Here is a 24,651-nt window from a genome sequence, read left to right as displayed (position 1 = left end):
CCATCACTTCCACTATAATACAGCTTATATCCTTCACCAATTTCTCTAGCTTTCGCTCCTTTCCACCTAGTCTCTTGCAGACATGCTATATTTATTCTTTTCCTCTTTAACACATCTACTAGCTCCCTTCCTTTCCCAGTCATACTGCCCACATTCCAGCTTGCATACCTCAATCTCATCTCTCTCACATTTTGGGCTTGCGTCTTACGTCGCACCCGCCCGTGATGCGACAACCCTCGTCCACTTTCCACAGAGACCGGGTGCTGTCCCTGCGCGTCGCCTGCGGGGGACGCCCTAGCCCTGGTGCTCTTCTTTTTATTCCTTCTCATGTTGCTCTAAGTTTTGGCAAAGTTTTTATGACCGGCCGCCTGCCTGACGTCAACCCTCCTTGGGAATGCTTTTGTTGACCTTGGGCCGAGGTTTTATTGGCTTTGGTCTGGCTTTGGCTCTTAGTCGCCTTCTACGACACCCATGAGCTAAGTTTGGGTTGGGGGTATTCTTAGGCGCCCACCACACGCACTTCTTAAATGTAAACTAATTCGTGGAAAACTATCAACGTGAAACATCTAAGAGCCGTCATGTCTTCACTAATTTGCCATTAGTATTGGATTTATTTGGGGTTTGCGACCGGGCCCTATTAATAAGTAATTTCATCCTCACTTGATTTGGATGTATTTAAACACCGAACAAAAAAAAAAACAAAAAAAGCCATCAAAACAAAGTCTCGATATTGCAGAAGTCTTTCTCCATGATAGAGACGACCTATTATAATTGCGTTACGGGGTTTACAATGTCTAAATATTCCATAAGTCATACAAATTTGCGGCGAAGCGGTCACGCGTACCCCTATGAAGGGTGTGATAGTACAGGACAAGCTATCTTTGGGTGTCTGGGCTCCGGTTAATACTTACGAGGGGTGTTCAATAAATAGTGAAAATGCGATACAATTTTCTTTGGAAAGAAAAAAATACTGGCAGGCATAGTTCAGACATTACTTATATATTAAAAAAAAGCAATAAATTATCTTTTATTTTTGAAAAATTGAATTAATTTGTTTGCGTCATGTTGAAACGTGTCGTTAAAAATGGATAAAATTTTATTTTGACTGCGGAACTGGTAAAGCAAGACTCGAGAGCAATATTAGGGGCTCATTCTCCACCATATTCTACGGTTGGGTGTTGTGTGTTGAGTTCAAGCGCAAAATAACTTCTATTAACGACGAACCCCCCGCACGGGACGCCCTACATCGATAGTGACTGAAGAAATGATTAAAATAGTTGAAAACATTGTCCTGGCGGATCGTCGTGTTACTGTTTGTTTTATACCAGAATAAATGAAGATGTCTGTAGGAAGTGTCCATAATATTCAACACACCCAAACTCTGTATAATACCAACGTCGTGTTTGTCGTCCGAGAACCTCACATATAAACGTTACTTAAAAAACTAAAAAAACACGTTTATAAGTATAGCGAACCTATTTTTTTCGAGCCGGCGACCGAATCTGATTGATATGAAAAAGTTTGTTACAGCAAGATCTTGACCGATTTTTGGCTCGATTAATGACTATTCACGAAACATGGCTTCATTATTATAACTTGAAAACGAAAAAGACAGTCCATGACTTAGAAGAGAGCATCTTTTCCAACTCGCCAACTTTAAGGCGATTCCATCCGCCGGTAAGATTATGAGCTGTTTTTTCTTGGCCTGCCAAGGAGTGGTAATTCTCGAATACCTTAATCATGGAGCCACTATTTGGGACTTTGTACGCAGGAAAAATAACAAAGTTTCTTAAGATACACAAGCAACAGCGTTGCATGCCCGCTAAAGTTGTTTTGTTTCACCAAGATAACGCCACTGCATACAAGTCCAAATTTTGGTTCAAGAAGCTAGATTTGAATTGATGGAATGTCCTCTAAATTGATCGGACTTAGCTCCTAGTGATTTCTACCTATTTACGCGGTTATAGCAACATCTCAAGGGCCATGAATTTTAAGATAATGAAACAGTAGTCACAGCGGTACACGATTTTTAAAGGAATTAAGAAGTTTTTTTTTTAAGGTTAATTTTAATCTTAGAAAAAAGATGTACAAAGTCTATAAATTTAAAAGGTAACTACGTCGAAAAATAAAATAACATTTAATAAAATTTCATTGAGTTATACGCATCAACGTCTTTTTATTGAACACCCTTAACAACACTGGGAGATTTTTGAAATGTTCATAAATCAATATAAAAAACCCGTAGCTATGTTCGTATTTTCTCAACCAACCCTATAACTTCATCAGTTCTACTGATGAAGAATATCGATGTATTGATTCCACCGTACCTACTCCCGAGCTCTCGCAAAGCAAACCAATCGATTTGGTAAGAGAGTCGTTATTTCAACACAATTAGAACTTGAGCCTCAAGTATCTGTAGTTAATCTCTGTCTAACTTAAGGCAAGTCTAGTCAAGTTTAGTTTTGAACACAAAATAACAAAACAGAATAATGAAAGAATTTACGAAGCATACTCTCGCTCGGTTAAGCTGGCATGGCCCTCTAATCTTAGGTAGGAAAAAAGCATAGATACTCAACGTAGAGGGCAGTGATAAGGAACAACAATATCAAACAAACAAACATCAACAACAACATCGGAAACAAAATCAATAAATCTTATTATGTAAATTTCATAATCAACTAATAAGTAGTCGTCGTGGCCTAAAGGATAAGACGTCGGGTGCATTCGTCTGTAGCGATGCACCGGTGTTCGAATCCCGCAGGCGGGTATACATTTTTCTAATGAAATACGTACTCAACAAATGTTCACGATTGACTTCCACGGTGAAGGAATAACATCGTGTAATAAAAATCAAACCCGCAAAATTATAATTTGCGTAATCACTGGTGGTAGGACCTCTTGGGAGTCCGCGCGGGTAGGCACCACCGCGCTGCCTATTTCTGCCGTGAAGCAGTAATGCGTTTCAGTTTGAAGGATGGGACAGCCGTTGTAACTTGTAACTATACTGAGACCTTAGAACTCATATCTCAAGGTGGAGGCGGCATTTACGTTATATATGTCTATGAGCTCCAGTATCCACTTAACACCAGGTGAGCTGTGAGGTCGTCCACCCATCTAAGCAATAAAAAAATCTTAATACTCTCTGATTATTTACAATTTATCTTATTTCAAGCGCACAAAATAATTATTTGTAGCAATTCTAATTGGCTCTTAATTGTTCTGAGAAAATAACATAATCTCACGTACTTAAGCGCCTAAAATCTTTCCTGTTCTTGAATAACACAAAATCATATTTTGTCGGACTCGCATATCGCAGATCTCTTTGTGTCTAATAATTCCCAAACAATAAATCACAAAAATATTCAACGCAAAAGGATTTTTTTTATCCCGGTCCACACTATGAAACTCGTGAACAAATAGATATATCAGAAAGCAGAAAACCTTTATTGAATGGAATAAAATTGATAAATTGTAAAAGGTTCGCAGAGTACTTAAAATTAATTTTGCTATAGAGTTGCATCACAAAGACCGAGCGAGCTAGCGACCCTGGGGTTGCCATGGTAACCGTGAGGTGCATCCTCGCCTGGGGCTCGCTGTATTTATGAATCTACGTATGTTGTTGATATGTCCAAACTTTAATGTCGGACTATGAATAAAAATTCACGTCGCACATTTAAAAAAAAAAATTCGCAAAATCCTCTTGAGTTTTTTCAAAGTTTTCAATATAATCTTTAATTAGGTTTCGATTTGTTTTTCGTAATATCAGCTTTATTTTGCCGCAGATTGTCGTCAGATGACCGCGCGGCAGATAAACGTTACGATGGGCGGACCAAATAAAGGCAGCTCTAAGCGGTCTCGGTCAATGAGTCGGTCATCGTTCTCGTCGAACCCGTCGCTTGCGACGAAGGGCTCGGCGAGTAAATTAACCCACAGACACAGCCCACTGAGCTTCTCGCCGGATCTTCTCAGTGGGTCGCGTTTCCGATCCGGTGGTAGATTCTGCGAAGCACGGCTCTTGCTAGGGTTCGTGTCATCAGGTTTGAGCCCCGTGAGCTCACCTATTAGTATTAGCTAAAATTTTAAAATGTATCGAATTTCTTCATTAGATTCACTTGTATTGGAGTGTTGTAGGTGAAATAAAAGAGAACTGTTCAAGTCGACAATTCGTGTAATACTGTTATAATTTAGTGTGTGCAGTTACAAACATAAGGTTAGGCGAGCTGCACACTACACCTCCCCCCCTTTTTAAAAAAAAAAATATTATTACATAATTCCTTTTTTTTTTTACTAAAACTAAATTACACAAAATATTATTAAATTTCATACGTTACTAACAAAAATCCAATAAAACAATATTTTAAGTTACAAACTTCTTTGTATTATTTTTATGAATTATGTATGCTTTATTATCCTTTAAGATTTTAATATTTGGTGAGACATCTTCTATGACTTCGTATGGTCCTAAATAAATCTTATCTAACTTATCTCCTACTTGATTTTTAATTAATACTAAATCTCCTTTCTTATATTTTATTGAGTTAATAGTTTTGTCAAAATTTATTTTTCTTAATTTTTTATTAAATAACAAATTGTTTCTTGCTTCAGCTTGTGCTCTTTGAAGTCTGTACTTTAGTTCTAAAGGGTAAGAATCAGGATTATATAAGGGATCAACATATGAATTTTGTTCTATGTTAGATGGTAGATTACAATGTTTACCAAATACTAATTCAAATGGCGTGTATTTTGTCTCAGAGTGAACTGTAGTGTTAAATGAAAAGCAACAGAATGGAAGCCAACTGCTCCAATCTGTTTTATTATTATCACACTGAATCCTAAGATAAGCACCTAGAACCTTATGAGTGTTTTCCAAACCTCCAAGAGTCTCATGATGATAAGCTGTTGAATGCAGTTTTTTTATATGCAATAAATTGCAAATTTCAGTAAATACTGATGACATAAACTCTGTTCCCTGGTCTGTTATTATTTCTGTAGGGATACCATACCTCAGAATAAAATTATTTACAAATGATCGCGCTACTGAAACTGTATCCTTATTTTCTAAAGGATAAGCTTCAACATATTTAGTCAGATCACATTGTAACGTCAGAATATACTTATAATTAAAATTATCTACATCTAATGACCCCATTAAATCTAAACTAACTCTCTCAAAAGCAGTGGATGCCGTGGATGTGATAACCATTGGCTCCTTTGTATGTCTATTGGAATGCTTTTGAATCTGACAACTTTTACATTTCTTTACGTATTCTGATACGTCATTGGTCATTCCTGGCCAATAATAATACTTCCTAATATTATTTAACATTCTGTTTACCCCCGCGTGGCCACTCGTGGGTAACAGGTGGAAGTCATTTAGGATCACAGTCTTTGTGTCTTTGTCAGTAATACTTGTCACATCTTTAATAACAAGTAACTTGGGAAAATCTTTCAAATGGCTCATTTCCTTTATAAAATTGTTTACAAATCGTTCATAGCGCTTGCTTTTAATTATTACGAGCACGTTTATTTTGATTTGCTTGCAAAAACGTTATAATTCTCTCATTAACACACTTACGGTAGACAACGATTGAGAAATTATAAAAATTGCTGATTTTTCAGGCACGAATTTGCAATTACCATTATCACTAGTAAAATGTTTGAATTTTTCTATCTGTTTTAATATATTTTTATTACAAAATAGAATCAATTCAACGCCGTCAATTGGTCGTTTGAGGATTTCCACTACTTTAGGTTGATCAGGCCTTGGAGTAGAGGATACCTCCGTAGTCATGTTATAATTGTCACAGTCAATTCGTAATCTACGAGCCTGTGCTCTTGTCATGAACGATACTACATGCTGTTGCATTTTCTTTAAGCTGTTGGATGTAAAAGGTATCCGGCTCAATGCATCTGCAGCTGCGTTGTGCAAAATTCACATGATTATTTATAATATTTAAATAAATATGTCCCATAGACTCTAAATTACCACTAATTCCTTTTATAATTATCTTATCATGTTTTACTAAATTCAATAAATTCTTATGTCGCGACAACCATTCATACTTAAGTACACATAAACTAGCTGCACTATCGATTAATAAATTAAGATCGATATTACTATTTTTAAGTTGACACTTAATTACACAAAAATTACTATAACTAAAAATCGAATGAGTGCACTGTTTAGGTGCGAAAAACTCTAAGTTGTCATAATTATTTGCGTTATCGTTGCGCAAGTTGTCTTGGACATTGGACTCTTGCGTGTTATGCTGTACACGCTGATAATTCATCGGTCGTCCGCGAAAATGCTGACGCTGGCGCTGATCGCCTGAGTGTTTACCTCGATTTACGATATGTGAAGTTCGTTGACCTGTACTATTTTCATAACAATTATAGTTACGATTATAATTTGTCTTATTGTTATAAAAATGGCTAGCTCCTCGGCCTCAGAAACCTCTGTAGTTTTCTCGTAGTTGCATAACCTGCTCTTGTGGATAGAAAGACATAGATTTCCTTAAACCGAATATTGCCACTCATTACCGGAAACAGGGAAATTGCAGTTTTGATGTCAAATGAGTCTGACATTTTTGTATCACAATTCGAATATTCTATCATTCTGACATAATTTCCTTAAACTAAATATAAAGTAATTCCGCATGAACTTAATAATAACAACATATACTCGTAATAGAGAACATTAAAATATTAAAAAAAAAAATATTACAATATCAAAGCAAAAACTTACTGTTATGTATAGATATTAAGTCACATTATAAAAGGGCAGGTAGTTGAAAAAATAAATCAGTCTGCTTTGGAATTCCGACTTTCATTTGTAATACACAACAACTGGCGACGAGGATAATCATTTAAAAACATTTTCGACGCGTGTTTTCTTTTAAATTGTAATAATGCCGATTGGGAAAGTTGAAAGTTTTGATATGGGATCTCAAAATTGGGACACATACATTCGTCGTGTAAAACAATTCATGGAACTCAACGACATTGAACAGAGACTTCACGTTGCAACGCTCGTGACCTTAGTTGGGTCTGAGTGCTATGACTTAATGTGTGACTTGTGTGCTCCGGACTTACCAGAAGAAAAGGATTTCGACATACTCGTAAAATTAGTCAAAGATCATCTAGAACCTGAAAGATCGGAAATAGCAGAACGTCATATCTTCAGGCAAAGAAAGCAGCAAAATAACGAAAGCATTCGTTCCTACCTACAAAGTTTGAAACATTTGGCTAAAACTTGCAATTTCGGCATCACATTAGAAATTAATCTACGCGATCAATTCGTATCAGGATTATATAGTGAGGAGATGCGATCAAGGCTGTTTGCTGAAAAAGATATAGATTACAAGCGCGCTGTTGAGTTGGCATCAGCACTGGAAGCAGCGGATCGACATGCGATGGCGGCTGGGGGCACTGGGGGCAGCTCACAGGCTGCGTCCGAGAGCGAAGGCATGCATCGGGTCGGCGGAGCGCGCGCGGAGGCTCGCTGCGCCTGCAGACGCTGCGGCAAGCTGGGCCATGCGGAGGGTCGGTGTCGGTACAAGCACTACACCTGTGACTCATGTGGCGAGAAGGGACACCTAAAATCAATGTGTCGGAACCGTAAAGGTAACCAAAAGATTGAAAAAAACCGAGGTCAGTACTATTTAAACCATAGTGACTGTGATTCTAGTGATAATAGTTTTTATAACTTAAAGGACCTGATCAGTAGCGAGGGTGAAGGACCATATTACGTGAAAATTTTTGTTCAAAATGTTCCATGTAAATTTGAGATTGATACGGGTTGTAAAATTTCGGCCATATCTAAAGCTTTTTATGAAAAGCATTTTATGTGTATTCCTATACAAAGCGAAATCTTGAATTTTAGTTCATATACAGGCGATGTAATTGAGACTATCGGTTATATAATGGTAGACGTATCTTGTGGTCGTGAGTCCGCCAAATTAAAACTATATGTAATTAAAAACGGCGGCCCGCCACTGCTAGGCCGAATTTGGATTAAAATATTAAAATTAAGTTTTCTAAAATGTCATTCGATTTCTGAGACGACCTCGACGGTGAAACGAATTTCCAGAAGTGTTTGCTGGAGGTTTAGGAACATGTAAATCACGCATAAAATTACATCTAAAAGAAAAGACGCCAATATTTGTAAAGGCGCGGGCGCTGCCACTGGCGTTGCGCGAGCGCGTTGAGCGAGAACTTGATCGTTTACAAAGTGAGGGAGTTATTTACAAAGTAGATAGGTCTGATTACGGCACGCCTATAGTACCAGTCGTTAAGGCAAATGGCGATATTCGTATTTGCGGCGACTATAAAATCACAATAAACCCACGTCTGAAGGATTATCACTATCCTTTGCCGCACATTAAAGATTTGTTTGCCACTTTAGGTGGTGGTGAATATTACACAAAATTGGATTTATCTAATGCATTCCAGCAATGCCTCTTAGACGAAGAATCCCAGCCGATGACAGCGATCACGACACACATTGGTACTTTTGTCTATAAGCGCGTTCCGTTTGGTATTAAATGCATTCCGGAAAACTTTCAGAAGATTATGGAAGAGATTCTAAGTGGTCTGCCGTCAACCGTTATTTTTGCGGACGATATATGTGTAACCGGAAAAAACAGGTTTGAACATTTATCAAATCTACGAGCAGTGTTGAGGAGACTCAAAGAAAACGGATTAAGAATTAATTATGACAAATGTAAATTCTTTCAAAGTTCTGTTACGTATTTAGGCTATAAAATAGACAAACAGGGCTTACACACTGACAAAAAGAAAGTTGATGCTATAGTGGCCGCCCCCGCACCTACGAATTTAACTCAATTGAGAAGTTTTATGGGTCTTGTTAATTTTTATTCGAACTTCGTTGTTAATATGAGTGATATTTTGAAACCTTTGTATAATTTGTTAAAAAAAAATGTAGAATGGTGTTGGACAAATAAATGTCATCAAGCATTTATACGAATTAAAAAAGTGTTAAGCAGCTCCCCGGTACTGGCACATTATAACCCAAATTCGCCATTAGTGCTTTCCGTTGACAGCAGCCGGTACGGACTGGGCGCCGTCCTCACTCAGAAGCACATCGACGGCACTGAGCGGCTCGTCAGCTGTGCCTCACGGACTCTCGCGCCAGCCGAACTTAACTATTCTCAGCTGGACAAAGAAGCTTTGGCTATAATGTTTGGGGTTACCAAACACCATCAGTATTTGTACGGGAGACGTTTTGTTTTACGAAGTGATCATAAGGCTTTGAGTTATATTCTTGGAAAGAATAAAGGTATACCTCTAACCGCCGCGAGTCGTCTGCAAAGATTTGCTGTAAAGCTAGCTGCGTATGATTTTGAGATCGAATTTATTAGTTCTACAGATAATTGCCAGGCTGACGCGCTATCACGACTTCCACTGGATACTAATTTTAAGAATAATATTAAGGAGTATAATTACCTAAACTTCGTTCAAGAAAGCTTTCCACTCAGTTTTAAAGAAATTAAAAAGGAAGTTACGGAGGATCCTTTACTAAACAAAATTTACGGTTACGTCATGTTTGGCTGGCCCTCTGTCAGTAAAGAACAAGCAGAAAAACCCTATTTTAACAGAAGAGAATCCATACATATTGATCACGGTTGTCTTGTATGGGGTTACAGAATAATAATTCCAACTTCATTGCGAGAGACTGTGTTACAGGAGTTACATGAGGGACATCCGGGTATTGTTAAGATGAAACAATTAAGCCGGAACTACGTATGGTGGGAGACAGTCGATGCGGACATTGAACGTGTATGTGCTCAGTGCCAGGCCTGTCGATCTCAGCGCGCTGCACCACCATCGGTGCCGCTGCACTCGTGGCCATGGCCGGAAGAGCCGTGGGCGCGCCTTAATCTTGATTTCTTGGGACCGTTTAATAACAAATATTACTTAATTATAGTAGACGCTCATTCAAAATGGATCGAGGTGGAAAAATTGAGCTGTACATCAGCCACGGCAGTAATCGCATGTCTCAGACGATTGTTTGCTCGATTTGGCTTAGCAAAAAAGGTAGTAACTGATAACGGACCACCTTTCTCGTCGGTCGAATTTAGATCATATTTAAGTAAAAACGGTATAAAACATTTACCGGTGGCTCCGTATCATCCATCTAGCAATGGTGCAGCGGAAAACGCCGTAAAAACCATAAAAAGAGTGTTGAAAAAGGCTTTAATTGAAAAGGAAGACGACAATACCGCCTTGACAAAATTTCTCTTTATGTACAGAAATTCTGAGCATAGCACTACAGGGCGCGAACCAGCAGTTGCTTTGTTCGGACGTCGCCTGCGTGGAAGACTGGATCTGTTGCGTCCCAATACTAGCTCCATAGTACGAGAAGCACAGCTGGCAAGCGAAAGCTATAATGCAGGCACAGCCGGATATAGGGAGGCTGCAGAAGGAGACTCGGTCCTATTGCAAGATTTCACACAGGGAAAAAAGAAATGGACCACAGGAACAATAAAAAACCGCTCAGGTCCGGTGACATACAGGGTAACAGCAGATGACGGGCGGGTACACAAACGTCACATCGACCAGATTTTAATAAGTAATAATAGTCGAAAATCACGTTATTCTTTGTCCAAATTAAACACTGATTTCGAGACAAAATCAGTAAATGATAGTGTGGGTGAAGTTCGGGAAAGTCCGGGTATGATCGGAGAAAAGGAGCTCAACTCCAGCTATGACACGGGACCGGAAAGTCCACAACCTGTGACTCCTAGTCACTCGCCGGCGCCGAATGTCTTGCAACCATCGCGTCAGCGCCGTAAAGCTGCTTTAACGTGTATTCAGAGAATTAAGGACCAAAATTACTAAATATATTTACATATGTGTGTATAAGATTATATACATGTATTTATGACAGGTATACTAGTAATCTAAATGTTGAGAATAAGAACAACGTGAAAATTGTGTTTAGAGCCTTATAGGGTTATTGTTCGCATATCATTTAGTTAGAAAATAGCAGTATAAACATCATTTGTGTATATGTATTTTTATGTTAGTTATAATCATACGATATTTGTTTCTTGTGAACACTCACTTTTGAAATTGCCTGTTTTAACTGTCATGTGTAAGCAATATCATATAACGCGTTGTTTCAACCATGTTCTCTCATTTATTCAGCATTCGGGAATTTGTATTCATTAATTTAAGAGGAGGACAATGTTATGTATAGATATTAAGTCACATTATAAAAGGGCAGGTAGTTGAAAAAATAAATCAGTCTGCTTTGGAATTCCGACTTTCATTTGTAATACACAACACTTACATTGCAGTAAGCACGTATTTACTGTAAACGTATATGTAGGTCATGACGTCTTACGTAGCATGGGTGACTGAACTCCTCAGCATTGGACTCGAGCTGACTCCTAGCTGCTCCATCTCGGACCCGTACAATTTATCTCCCGGCGCCCTGCATATCCTCTCACTATAAGGCTTGAGCATTCTCCTGGCTCCCGGCAGCAACACCCTTTTCTGTCTTCTTCTATTGTTCTCATCGCTTCATCCAAATTTTTTTTTTTTTTCATTTTCTATAATTTGAAAATCTTCTTTCCTCTTTTCGTCTTCACAAACTTCTATTCTTCATAATTGTATTTGTTCATAATTTATTCAGCTACTCTCGTAATTTATGTATGTTGCAAAATTTTAACTGCTGGCTAAGGGTCGCCATGTATTGGAGTGTTGTAGGTGAAATAAAAGAGAACTGTTCAAGTCGACAATTCGTGTAATACTGTTATAATTTAGTGTGTGCAGTTACAAATATAAGGTTAGGCGAGCTGCACACTACACACTCATCTTGACAGTACGAAAAATAAATAAAAATCACACATTTTCCTAATTTGAATTTGGAATTATCTTCTTTAAAATTTAAACTTTTAATAATACCAAAACCAGTCAGATCCACAGATTCGGTAGAATCTGGCGCCAAGTTCCGTTCAAACATCCCGTTGTAAACGGAGCGCCAGACTACCGACTGTGTTTACTGTGAGCAGAACAGTTTTTTGAGGTTGCGAAATTTTATTTAATTCTACGGTACTTCTGGTTCCTAAATTGTATATTATATCAATCACTCACAACTTTATTTTACTGATATTAACTAGTTATATCAATTACAACAATTAATCTACTTGAAATTATTAATTTTATCACCACAAACTATGGCTCGCTCAAAAATTTCGATCCTGACTTTTTTCGATGTACAAAGTGACATGCCACAGACTATAAATATTCGAGAATGGTAATCTACGGCCGCCAGGGTGCGCTGGAATTATTCCTATTTGTAATGGATTTTATGACCTGGTAACTGAGACCTTTAAGTCATGTCTTATTTTAATTTATATTCATATTTTTATGAAAAATGATATTATGGAGTGAAATGAAATGTGATATTATGGAGTGAAATGAAATGAAGATGATTAATTTGAGACATTAATCAAATGGGATGAAATGAAATGAGATGAGATGATATGGAATGAAATATAATCTTAGTAAAATGGTGGTGGTCATTTACTAAGATCTCAGTGGACTTTTTGGAGGAAACCGAGAAGTTACGTACAGCGACTTTGTTTAATTTTCCCACATTTGTGCACTTTCACAGATATTAAACAGTTAATAAACCACTATTATTACACATTTAAACCCGAAGAAACACTAAATAGACAAATTAAAACAAATCACACAACTTCACACCTCACGTTCCCGCCAAAAAGTCATTATTCCTACATAAACTGTAGCTTCAAGGGGATAGTTTGCAGTTCTTATTGAACGGTTTATACATTAAATAACGTTAATGTTGTTACTGTTAGTATTTTAGTTTAAGTACTGCCGAAGCAAGTACTGTTGTTACTGTTGGAGAAACAATTTTGTTTTGTAATGTAATACCGAAATACTTTACGAGATGGCGTTACAAAAAATCCCTTCCCAAAACTATAAAACCGTTGTGATTGTCTACGAATAATAAATAATATAATAACTAATATTTATTCGTAGGTGATTGTTTAAGATGCTATGATTATTTCGGTTTTGATTTCATCAAAATAACTTGAACTTTACTATTGAATTCCGAAGAAAATTCTAATTAAGGCTGAGTTAAGTTCAGCTTTTTATTTAAGCCTCTTACTGTAGTTTTTAAATTACATTTATGCGGATTGATGTTTCAAGGCTTTCAGATTTTAATTTTAAATTCTGAAATAATTAAGAACAGCGTCATCTACCCTTCACATTTGAAACAAAATTTAATTCGGTTTAAATTTGTAAAAGTTGATGTTGATTATTATTACACTGTAACGCAGCGTTCCGTTTCGCGGGGCAACAGCAGCCAAAGGGAATGTGACTCAGGTCCGTGCCGCGAAGACCCACCCCGCGCTACCCGCGCCCGCGCATCTGTTGCATCATTCGCACCCCCAATTAGTGCGCGCCAGACTTTGAAGCGGAATACACGCGTCCCCGGTCGATACCGGAACTGACAACCCGAGAGTCTCATGCCAGTCGGGCACCTAACATTAAACTGGCAGCCCAAGCGCGGGCCCTTTAACTAGTATTTCGGAGTGAATCTACGTAATTACGACACGTACTCGTCGTCAGTCACGGCGTCAATCCGATTTTCAAGACGTTGAAGAAGAAATTGGTTCAACCGCGGGACCGACGCCAACATTTACCGCAAACAACATGGCGTCATTACAAGAAAGTCAAATGGCAGCATTCGAACGCCTACTCGACCGAGTTTTTGAGCATAAAACTCAACTCGAATCATCAGCAACACCGACGTCGGAGCCGACATCGCCGCCTTCCTCGACGCCCGCTCACCATTCTGGGAACTTCGCGTCATGCACGGCGCGGTTCAGCGGAGCGCCCGGCGACTCACTCGACGGTTTCCTTGACGCGGTCGAATCATACAAAGATTGTGCTGACGTAGGACACGCCATCGATGTTACTAACCGGAAATGCAGCCGTGTGGTGGCAAGGCGTTAAAGCTAGCATCACTTCCTGGGACGACGCTTTATCATCGTTACGAAGCGCTTTCGGTGATTGCAGACCGCCCCATCGAGTCTACTTAGAGCTCTTCAAAATGTCGCAAGGACAAAGAGAGAAGACGGAGATCTTCGTTGCCAGAGCACGAGCCCTACTAGCTCGACTCCCACCTGGTGACCTTAGTGAGAAAGTTCAAATTGATATGCTTTACGGCCTTCTACACCGTCGTGTTCGTAAAAAATTAAGAAGAGACGAAATAACTTCATACGACACGTTATTAAAGAAAACGCGCCATATCGAGGACTCCATCTACGAGACCAGTCCGCCTGAATTTATTCATCATCCTCAGCGAGCGACGCCACGTTCATCGGGTAGTACCGTAGGCGAAGTTCCCGCCGGTGCTTCGACTTCGCAGCATACATACGCGCGGATGACGCCGCGGAAAATATTCAACTCGGGCGCGGCTGGCGGCCCGCCACGCGACGACAGCGCTGCGCCGAGCACCGTTCGAGTCCCCGCGCCTCGCTACACGAACACTGATAATGTATCATCTACGTCGATTGTTAAAAGACTGTTCTGTGTTTATTGCAAAAAGTACGGACATATTCGTGATGAGTGTTTAAAATTAGCGTCAAAAACGAAATTCGACAACGAAAATACGCAAGCTGTATCCTCGTGTTACGGGTGTGGTACCAAAGGTGTTACTCGGTCTCAGTGTACAAAGTGTAACGCAAGTTATTACGCCGTCGACGCTGCACGGACCCGATCAGTCACATCCGATTTACCTATTGGTAAAGTAAATACACAGCTGTCAAGTTCAGTGAACTCTATTCATCGCGGCAGCTCGTTGCATACAGCTTGCACTTCAAACACCGTAAAGTCGTCCATTTATATTAATAATCGTAAACAATGTTTTGTTGATAATGAAAATAATTATTATCCTACCGATTTTAAGGCGATTCTTCCTCCGCGCTTTTTCGGTACTGATAACAAGGTTAGACTTCAAAATTATTCTAGACTTAATCATAATATAAACAATAATATTAGTTCTAGGAATAGGCCCCTGATGCGTTACTCGAGTGGTACCGAACCAAAACATAGTTATTCCGAGGTACCAAGTGGCCGCGATAGGGTGGGTGACCATGATGAACGAAAATAGTGTGACCATGGAAAACGTCGGACATTTTTCGACGATTAATTCTAATGTGAAAAGTGTTGCCCAGAGTAACTCTACTGAGCACCAGGTTAGGTTAAGACCAATTTTAAGTGTTCAAATTTTAGGTATACGAGGTAATGCTTTGTTGGATACGGGAGCTAAGAGTAGCGTTACCGGTGCGTTGCTTTATGAATTGCTGTTAAAGCATAACCATCCGTGTGAGGAAACCAGGCGTCGGGTGAGGCTTGCAGACGGTTCCGCGCGCACCCGCCGAGTTTTGCTCACTACTCTAGAAGTAAGGATAAGTCCCGAAAGGTCAGAAACCCTTGAATTTACTGTTTTTCCAGATGCTCAAAATAATGAAACTTTGCTTGGCATGGATTTTTTGGTGGCGGCAGGTATTGTGCTTGACTTTGCTTCATCCACTTGGCATTTTTCGGGAAAACGGGTTACCTATCCAATTGAATATGAGTGCCCTAAGCCATGCATGTTTGCTTCTACTGCTGACTTCCTGCGTGATGATAAGGGTTCTATGCCTGGCTCCGATGAACGGCAGCAGCTATCACATTTATTGCAGCAGAATGGAGACATCTTTAGGGTGGGGGGAGCCCCAACCCTTTACGCCGAGCACCACATTGATACCGGTGATCATCCGCCTATATCGGTACCGCCGTATAGGCTCACTCCTGTGCTTCAACAGCGAGGAGAGCTTCTCGCAATCGATTTGTTCGGGCCACTGCCAGAAGGAGAGCAGGGGGAGCGATGGGTACTCCTGGTAGAGGATGTAGCTACAAGATGGGTAGAACTCTACGCACTTGTTGATGCCACCGCCGTGGCTTGCTCCCGAGTCCTACTGGAAGAGTATTTCCTTCGTTATGGCTTGCTTATGCGTCTAGGGGTGTAACACGTAAGTTCATGCCACGACGGGATGGCCCGTATCGCGTAGTAAAAATAGTTAGTCCTACAACGTACTTCATAGCAGACTTGTCAAACAATGTCATCGGCAAGTATCACACCGCGGATTTAACCCACTCTCCGTCAAATTCAAGTACGGATCCAATTATGCCAAAGAGGCAAAGAGGAAGGCCGCCGCGTCTTCAGACTAACAGTCCCAAGTTGGACTCGGGACGCGTTCCCAACTTGGAGGGGGAGTATGTAACGCAACGTTCCGTTTCGCGGGGCAACAGCAGCCAAAGAGAATGTGACTCAGGTCCGTGCCGCGACGACCCACCCCGCGCTACCCGCGCCCGCGCATCTGTTGCATCATTCGCACCCCCAATTAGTGCGCGCCAGACTTTGAAGCGGAGTACACGCGTCCCCGGTCGATACCGGAACTGACAACCCGAGAGTCTCATGCCAGTCGGGCACCTAACATTAAAACACTAATTAATTGAGCGTTTCATTAGCTTTTAAGCTGAGTGACTACATATTTATAATTTATTTTTAATTAGTAATAAATGAGCAAAAAATAATACTTAACAAAAAGATATGAAATCCGAACAAAAACAGTTTCACTGTAAAAAATTGCGCCAAGTCCACGTTTATAAAACTCATCTCAATAACATTTGCACTTTACAAAAAAAAGAAGACTTCAATAGCTTTCATTCTCTACAAAAATATGTGAAATACAAAAAAATACCAAGAAACCGTCATAAAGATGAAAAAATTAAAAAAAAAATGTTGAAAATTTAAAAATAAAAAAATAAAAATTTTATCGTACTTGGCGCGCGTCATTGAGTACCCCAAAATTTTTCGGAAGAATTTCAACCCGAGAAAAAAACCATTTTGCTTTAATATACAGTGAAAGCTGAAAAAGTTACCCAGGTTATCTAAAAACTCGACTAGCTTCTCTAATCTTCATCCCGTTTCTGATCGCGGCCATAGCCTATGACAACTGCTCTTCTTTTTACTGGTGGATTGGTCGTTTCGACATTATGAAACTCTAGAATATAAGATTTTAACTTGATCCTTATTAAAATGCATTAAAGTTCAATATTACACAATAGAACTAACGGCCGACTATAGGAGTTAATAGTCCATTAGTCAGCCCTCAGCATATATTTTACTTTTATACACGGCTGACTACTGGTAAAATAATATTTTGGTCATCTAAGAGTTATATTCAATCCAAAGCAAATAACAAGGACTATTCTCTGTGTTAATTTCGACGAATTCTAAGAAAATCGTAAAAAACCAGTAGTCAGCCCCTTGCTGCTGACTTCTGGATCAACCTTAACAAATCGTATGCATCATGTATTTATAACAAATACATGATGCAAGGGAACGACACACGAAGTTGAAGTGGTTTTATGAATGTTGTATTAATTTAAAAATAAGGACAACATTGTGCATAACAGGCGGGGTAAATGCAATTACTCCAGGCATGTGTGTTTACTAATAGCAGATTAAATCAATTATATTTTTAATGGACTGTGATCAGACAAATGACGTTTGATTGTAATAAAACAATTCGCGAAGTATGAAGGTGAAGATTTGTGTAAATGAAAACCTTCTTTCCGTTTACGACTTTTTCGACCTAATTATTATAATCTAATTTAGTATAAATTATTATACTAAATTGGAATGTAATAACTTGACCTTAAAAGTAAAAAATATGAATAGTATTGCAAAGTTATTTTTTTTTATTGCTTAGATCAGTGGACAAGCTCACAGCCCACCTGGTGTTAAGTGGTTACTGGAGCCTATAGACATCTACAACGTAAATGCGTCACCCAGCTTGAGATTTAAGTTCTAAGGTCTCGGTATAGTTACAACGGCTGCCTCACCTTTCAAACCGAAACGCATTACTGCTTCACGGCAGAAACAGGCAGGGCAGTGGTACCTACCCGTGCGGACTCAAGAGGGCCTTTTTTTTTTTTTTTTTATTATTATTATTATTATTTTTTATTTTTTTATTGCCCTTGTAGGCAGACGAGCATACGGCCCACCTGATGGTGAGTGGTTACCGTCGCCCATGGACTTCAGCAATGCCAGGGGCAGAGCCAAGCCGCTGCCTACCGCTTAATACTCTCCACAAGCCTCGTTTGAAGAAGGACATGTCATAGCGCTCGGGAAACACCGTGGAGGGGAGCTCATTCCATAGCCGGATGGTACGTGGCAAAAAAGACCTCTGGAAACGCACTGTGGATGACCGCAGTGGCTCCAGGTAGTATGGATGAACTCTACTCCGGTGGCGGGAGGTGCGATGGTAAAAACGAGATGCCGGTATCATCTCGAACAATTCCTCAGAGCACTCCCCATGGAACATACGGTACAAAATACAGAGGGAACCGAAGTCCCTCCGCAGACCCAGAGGTTCCAAACGATCCGCGAGACCGGGATTATCGACAATCCGAACGGCCCTCCTCTGTATGGAGTCAAATGGAAGAAGCTGGTATTTGGGAGCCCCGGCCCAGAGATGGGAGCAGTACTCCACGCGAGGCCGGACTTGTGCTTTATAAAGCAAAAGCCTTTGTCCAGGCGTGAAGTACCGCTTCGCTCTGTTGAGGACTCCCAGCATTTTGGACGCCAACTTGGCTTTGCCTTCCAAATGACTCCGAAACTGGACATCGCTCGAAAATGCACTCGCGAAGCCTTGAGCTATTCGTCCTCCTTCGGTGGCGTTTGAGCTATTTTTAGCAAACCTTCTGCATAAAATTTCTATTTCATCGAAGAGTAAATTATATTTTACTCGCTATTTTTGACGTTGCCTCACAATGATCAACTACCAGTTAATGCTCTTTGACTTCGAGAAGGGTTCCCTCACGTATCCTGTTTGTTATATAATATGTATTACAGTTATTATAAAAAAAATACAGGGATTTCGTGTATTTGAGAAATTACGTATTGAATTTTACCATATTATTTTACTGTAGCAAATTCTCTATAAAATGTCTAGTTTTCGAATTCAAACCATTTTTACATTTAGCTATTAATAAGTATTTATTTTGTTGGTGTTACAATATAATCGGTGTCATAATAAATGTTGTCTCAAAAATTCGTTTTTAAATTTTGACCTAGTTATGTACAAAAACCAGTGTTCGTGTTTTAATGGCTCGAAACGGGAAACATGTAAGTCTTAAGGCAATAGTCATCATATGGAGCATCAGAGATAGGATCTTCCTACCGGCATACATTCAAATATACAATACAATTACCAAATTCACAGTTGATGTTCGATATATTATATTTTTTTATTTTATTGCTTAGGTGGATGGACGAGCTCACAGCCATCCTGGTGCTAAGTGGTTACTGGAACCCATACACATCTACAACGTAAATGCGCCACCTACCTTGAGATATAAGTTCTAAGGTCTCAGTATAGTTACAGCGGCTGCCCGCCCTTCAAACCGAAACGCATTACTGCTTCACGGCAGAAATAGTCAGGGTGGTGGTACCTACCCGTGCGGACTCACAAAAGTGGTCCTACCACCAGTAAATATTTGTATATTTGGATTTCCCCAAAACCATTTGCAACGACTATTTCCTATTCCTTTACTTACCCACATGTTCTAACCGTCGCAGAGCGCGTCCGAAGATTGCCGAACCATCGATATCAGACGCGTCTTAAATGTAAACTAATTCGTGGAAAACTATCAACGTGAAACATCTAAGAGCCGTCATGTCTTCACTAATTTGCCATTAGTATTGGATTTATTTGGGGTTTGCGACCGGGCCCTATTAATAAGTAATTTCATCCTCACTTGATTTGGATGTATTTAAACACCGAACAAAAAAAAAAACAAAAAAAGCCATCAAAACAAAGTCTCGATATTGCAGAAGTCTTTCTCCATGATAGAGACGACCTATTATAATTGCGTTACGGGGTTTACAATGTCTAAATATTCCATAAGTCATACAAATTTGCGGCGAAGCGGTCACGCGTACCCCTATGAAGGGTGTGATAGTACAGGACAAGCTATCTTTGGGTGTCTGGGCTCCGGTTAATACTTACGAGGGGTGTTCAATAAATAGTGAAAATGCGATACAATTTTCTTTGGAAAGAAAAAAATACTGGCAGGCATAGTTCAGACATTACTTATATATTAAAAAAAAGCAATAAATTATCTTTTATTTTTGAAAAATTGAATTAATTTGTTTGCGTCATGTTGAAACGTGTCGTTAAAAATGGATAAAATTTTATTTTGACTGCGGAACTGGTAAAGCAAGACTCGAGAGCAATATTAGGGGCTCATTCTCCACCATATTCTACGGTTGGGTGTTGTGTGTTGAGTTCAAGCGCAAAATAACTTCTATTAACGACGAACCCCCCGCACGGGACGCCCTACATCGATAGTGACTGAAGAAATGATTAAAATAGTTGAAAACATTGTCCTGGCGGATCGTCGTGTTACTGTTTGTTTTATACCAGAATAAATGAAGATGTCTGTAGGAAGTGTCCATAATATTCAACACACCCAAACTCTGTATAATACCAACGTCGTGTTTGTCGTCCGAGAACCTCACATATAAACGTTACTTAAAAAACTAAAAAAACACGTTTATAAGTATAGCGAACCTATTTTTTTCGAGCCGGCGACCGAATCTGATTGATATGAAAAAGTTTGTTACAGCAAGATCTTGACCGATTTTTGGCTCGATTAATGACTATTCACGAAACATGGCTTCATTATTATAACTTGAAAACGAAAAAGACAGTCCATGACTTAGAAGAGAGCATCTTTTCCAACTCGCCAACTTTAAGGCGATTCCATCCGCCGGTAAGATTATGAGCTGTTTTTTCTTGGCCTGCCAAGGAGTGGTAATTCTCGAATACCTTAATCATGGAGCCACTATTTGGGACTTTGTACGCAGGAAAAATAACAAAGTTTCTTAAGATACACAAGCAACAGCGTTGCATGCCCGCTAAAGTTGTTTTGTTTCACCAAGATAACGCCACTGCATACAAGTCCAAATTTTGGTTCAAGAAGCTAGATTTGAATTGATGGAATGTCCTCTAAATTGATCGGACTTAGCTCCTAGTGATTTCTACCTATTTACGCGGTTATAGCAACATCTCAAGGGCCATGAATTTTAAGATAATGAAACAGTAGTCACAGCGGTACACGATTTTTAAAGGAATTAAGAAGTTTTTTTTTTAAGGTTAATTTTAATCTTAGAAAAAAGATGTACAAAGTCTATAAATTTAAAAGGTAACTACGTCGAAAAATAAAATAACATTTAATAAAATTTCATTGAGTTATACGCATCAACGTCTTTTTATTGAACACCCTTAACAACACTGGGAGATTTTTGAAATGTTCATAAATCAATATAAAAAACCCGTAGCTATGTTCGTATTTTCTCAACCAACCCTATAACTTCATCAGTTCTACTGATGAAGAATATCGATGTATTGATTCCACCGTACCTACTCCCGAGCTCTCGCAAAGCAAACCAATCGATTTGGTAAGAGAGTCGTTATTTCAACACAATTAGAACTTGAGCCTCAAGTATCTGTAGTTAATCTCTGTCTAACTTAAGGCAAGTCTAGTCAAGTTTAGTTTTGAACACAAAATAACAAAACAGAATAATGAAAGAATTTACGAAGCATACTCTCGCTCGGTTAAGCTGGCATGGCCCTCTAATCTTAGGTAGGAAAAAAGCATAGATACTCAACGTAGAGGGCAGTGATAAGGAACAACAATATCAAACAAACAAACATCAACAACAACATCGGAAACAAAATCAATAAATCTTATTATGTAAATTTCATAATCAACTAATAAGTAGTCGTCGTGGCCTAAAGGATAAGACGTCGGGTGCATTCGTCTGTAGCGATGCACCGGTGTTCGAATCCCGCAGGCGGGTATACATTTTTCTAATGAAATACGTACTCAACAAATGTTCACGATTGACTTCCACGGTGAAGGAATAACATCGTGTAATAAAAATCAAACCCGCAAAATTATAATTTGCGTAATCACTGGTGGTAGGACCTCTTGGGAGTCCGCGCGGGTAGGCACCACCGCGCTGCCTATTTCTGCCGTGAAGCAGTAATGCGTTTCAGTTTGAAGGATGGGACAGCCGTTGTAACTTGTAACTATACTGAGACCTTAGAACTCATATCTCAAGGTGGAGGCGGCATTTACGTTATATATGTCTATGAGCTCCAGTATCCACTTAACACCAGGTGAGCTGTGAGGTCGTCCACCCATCTAAGCAATAAAAAAATCTTAATACTCTCTGATTATTTACAATTTATCTTATTTCAAGCGCACAAAATAATTATTTGTAGCAATTCTAATTGGCTCTTAATTGTTCTGAGAAAATAACATAATCTCACGTACTTAAGCGCCTAAAATCTTTCCTGTTCTTGAATAACACAAAATCATATTTTGTCGGACTCGCATATCGCAGATCTCTTTGTGTCTAATAATTCCCAAACAATAAATCACAAAAATATTCAACGCAAAAGGATTTTTTTTATCCCGGTCCACACTATGAAACTCGTGAACAAATAGATATATCAGAAAGCAGAAAACCTTTATTGAATGGAATAAAATTGATAAATTGTAAAAGGTTCGCAGAGTACTTAAAATTAATTTTGCTATAGAGTTGCATCACAAAGACCGAGCGAGCTAGCGACCCTGGGGTTGCCATGGTAACCGTGAGGTGCATCCTCGCCTGGGGCTCGCTGTATTTATGAATCTACGTATGTTGTTGATATGTCCAAACTTTAATGTCGGACTATGAATAAAAATTCACGTCGCACATTTAAAAAAAAAAATTCGCAAAATCCTCTTGAGTTTTTTCAAAGTTTTCAATATAATCTTTAATTAGGTTTCGATTTGTTTTTCGTAATATCAGCTTTATTTTGCCGCAGATTGTCGTCAGATGACCGCGCGGCAGATAAACGTTACGATGGGCGGACCAAATAAAGGCAGCTCTAAGCGGTCTCGGTCAATGAGTCGGTCATCGTTCTCGTCGAACCCGTCGCTTGCGACGAAGGGCTCGGCGAGTAAATTAACCCACAGACACAGCCCACTGAGCTTCTCGCCGGATCTTCTCAGTGGGTCGCGTTTCCGATCCGGTGGTAGATTCTGCGAAGCACGGCTCTTGCTAGGGTTCGTGTCATCAGGTTTGAGCCCCGTGAGCTCACCTATTAGTATTAGCTAAAATTTTAAAATGTATCGAATTTCTTCATTAGATTCACTTGTATTGGAGTGTTGTAGGTGAAATAAAAGAGAACTGTTCAAGTCGACAATTCGTGTAATACTGTTATAATTTAGTGTGTGCAGTTACAAACATAAGGTTAGGCGAGCTGCACACTACACCTCCCCCCCTTTTTAAAAAAAAAAATATTATTACATAATTCCTTTTTTTTTTTACTAAAACTAAATTACACAAAATATTATTAAATTTCATACGTTACTAACAAAAATCCAATAAAACAATATTTTAAGTTACAAACTTCTTTGTATTATTTTTATGAATTATGTATGCTTTATTATCCTTTAAGATTTTAATATTTGGTGAGACATCTTCTATGACTTCGTATGGTCCTAAATAAATCTTATCTAACTTATCTCCTACTTGATTTTTAATTAATACTAAATCTCCTTTCTTATATTTTATTGAGTTAATAGTTTTGTCAAAATTTATTTTTCTTAATTTTTTATTAAATAACAAATTGTTTCTTGCTTCAGCTTGTGCTCTTTGAAGTCTGTACTTTAGTTCTAAAGGGTAAGAATCAGGATTATATAAGGGATCAACATATGAATTTTGTTCTATGTTAGATGGTAGATTACAATGTTTACCAAATACTAATTCAAATGGCGTGTATTTTGTCTCAGAGTGAACTGTAGTGTTAAATGAAAAGCACCAGAATGGAAGCCAACTGCTCCAATCTGTTTTATTATTATCACACTGAATCCTAAGATAAGCACCTAGAACCTTATGAGTGTTTTCCAAACCTCCAAGAGTCTCATGATGATAAGCTGTTGAATGCAGTTTTTTTATATGCAATAAATTGCAAATTTCAGTAAATACTGATGACATAAACTCTGTTCCCTGGTCTGTTATTATTTCTGTAGGGATACCATACCTCAGAATAAAATTATTTACAAATGATCGCGCTACTGAAACTGTATCCTTATTTTCTAAAGGATAAGCTTCAACATATTTAGTCAGATCACATTGTAACGTCAGAATATACTTATAATTAAAATTATCTACATCTAATGACCCCATTAAATCTAAACTAACTCTCTCAAAAGCAGTGGATGCCGTGGATGTGATAACCATTGGCTCCTTTGTATGTCTATTGGAATGCTTTTGAATCTGACAACTTTTACATTTCTTTACGTATTCTGATACGTCATTGGTCATTCCTGGCCAATAATAATACTTCCTAATATTATTTAACATTCTGTTTACCCCCGCGTGGCCACTCGTGGGTAACAGGTGGAAGTCATTTAGGATCACAGTCTTTGTGTCTTTGTCAGTAATACTTGTCACATCTTTAATAACAAGTAACT

The sequence above is a fragment of the Bombyx mori genome, chromosome W, assembly GCF_030269925.1.
Source record: "Bombyx mori chromosome W, ASM3026992v2".
In the NCBI taxonomy this organism is placed as follows: Eukaryota; Metazoa; Arthropoda; class Insecta; order Lepidoptera; family Bombycidae; genus Bombyx; species Bombyx mori.
This window is presented reverse-complemented; position numbering follows the sequence as displayed.